Source organism: Arachis stenosperma, chromosome 5, assembly GCF_014773155.1.
Source record: "Arachis stenosperma cultivar V10309 chromosome 5, arast.V10309.gnm1.PFL2, whole genome shotgun sequence".
NCBI lineage: Eukaryota > Viridiplantae > Streptophyta > Magnoliopsida > Fabales > Fabaceae > Arachis > Arachis stenosperma.
The window spans coordinates 68392062-68394355 of record NC_080381.1 but is presented as its reverse complement, the minus strand read 5'-3'; positions in this window follow the sequence as shown (position 1 = coordinate 68394355).

The following is a 2294-nucleotide window of genomic DNA, read 5'->3' as shown; positions in this document are numbered from 1 at the left end:
GGTCGGGATCCCGGTATACGGATAGCTTATGGCACATCAGGTCGGGGCTTATGCCTGGTATATCGGAGGCTTTCCAGGCGAAGAGGTCGGAATTCTCCCTTAAGGGGTTGTGAGTTCCTCCTTTAGGCCTGCCTCGAGGTTTGCCCCTATGTTGTTACTTTCTCGGGTGTGTTCCCGATCTGGATCTTTTCGGTTTCTCTTCTGGTTGTGGCCGAAGATCTTCTCGGGCTTGGACTCGCCCGAGTTCTATTGTGTTGACCTCTTTCCCTTTTAGGCTCAGACTTTCGTTGTAGCATCGTCGTGCTAGTTTTTGGTCGCCTTTTAGGGTAGCGATTCCCTTTGCGGTAGGGAACTTCATACAGAGGTGTGGGGTCGAGACTATAGCCGCTAGTCTGTTTAGGGTTGGTCGTCCGATGAGGGCATTGTATGCTGAAGTGACGTCGACTACAATGTAGTCGATGCTTAGTGTTTTGGTTTGCTCGCCTTTTCCAAAGGTAGTGTGTAATGAGATGTATCCCAAGGGGCGGATCGGGGTATCTCCTAGTCCAAACAGGTCGGTGGGATAGGCTTTTAGCTCTTTTTCTTCGAGTCCGAGCTTGTCGAAGGCTGCTTTGAACAGGATATCTGTTGAGCTTCCTTGGTCGATCAGGGTTCGATGTAAGTTGGCGTTGGCTAGGATGATGGTGATCACCATAGGGTCGTCGTGTCCGGGTATTATTCCAAGAGCATCTTCTCGGGTAAATGAGATAGTAGGTAACTCGGGTAAGGGGCTGTCTTCTCGGACATGGTAGACTTCTTTGAGGTGTCTCTTCCGTGAGGATTTGGATGTCCCTCCCCCTGCGAAACCTCCGTTTATCATGTGTATGTGCCTTTTAGGAGTTCGCGGGGTTCGTGTTTGCTCGGCCCGATCTTCGTTATCTCCCCGTCTTCTCTTTCTGGTTTCTTCTCCTTTCTCAGCTATGTATCTGTCGAGTTTTCCCTCTCTGGCTAGCTTTTCTATAACATTCTTTAAGTCGTGGCAGTCGTTAGTAGAGTGGCCGTAGAGTCTGTGATATTCGCAGTACTCGGACCGATCTCTTCTGCTCTCTTGTGCTTCAGAGTTTGGGTGGTGGGATCTTCTCGGTGTGGCATATTCTCTGTAGACGTCTACCAGGGACTCGGAGGGGAGTGTAGCTGTGGTATTTTTCGTGGCTTGTCCGAGTTGGATCTTCTTCTTTTTCTGTTCCGATCTCGATCTCGGGGGTAGGTGACTCCTTCCTGGAAGAGTCTCTCAGCTGTGAGGTTTCTTCCATGTTGATATACTTTCCTGCCCGTTCTTGTACTTCGTATAAGGAGGTCGGGTATCTTTTGGATAGGGATTGGCTAAACGGTCCTTCTTTTAGGCCGTTTGCTAGTCCCATGAGGGCTGCTTCCGTGGGCAAAAGTGTTGTATGTCCAGGCAGCCTTGTTGAATCGCTCCATGTACTCTCTGAGAGTTTCTTGGTTGCCTTGTTTGATCCCGAGTAGGCTGGGGGCATGTTTGCCTTGTCCTTTTGAATAGAGAACCTTGTTAAGAATTTTGGTCAGGTCTTCAAAGCTGGAGATTGATCCTGGTGGCAGGTTGTCGAACCACTTCATGGCTGACTTAGTGAGAGTGGTGGGGAAGGCTTTGCATCGAATCGCGTCGGAGGCGTCGACTAAGTACATTCTGCTTCTGAAATTGCTGAGGTGATGACTTGGATCGGTGGTGCCGTCGTAGAGGTCCATATGGTGGTTTGAAGTTTCGCGGTACCTTCTCTTTCATGATCTCTGTGTGAGGGATCATGGTTGCTTTCGGGAGTGGTGCCGTGTTCCGTCCGATCTTTTAGGTTGGCCTCTATCTTCCGCAGTTTTTCTTCCAATTCTCTGCGTTTGCGAGCTTCCCTTCTCAGATCCTGTTCAGTTTCCTTCTGCTTCTTTACGTCCTCTTCGAGTTGTCTCAGCCGGCTTTGTTGTGCCCGAACTGTTTCCAGAATCTCCGAACTTTTTTCTCTTCGGGATTTTGTGGATCTTTGTCTGGGGTGATGTCTTTGGGCGATTCTGTTTGTTTCCTCCCGGAGTGCGTGGTGATAGAGGGCTGTTCCGTTCTCCGGTGTCAACTTCCTCTTCTTGTTCTGATGTAGCGTGGTTATTGTTGGGGAGGGTCGTCCGCCATGGTAAAGGGATGACTTCCAGGTCCCGGCAACGGCGCCAATGTTCCGAGGGTTACCTGAAACGTGTAGCTCGGTCTTCTGGCAAGGCCCGAGGTGGGGGGTCTGTGACCCGAGCTGGTTGTG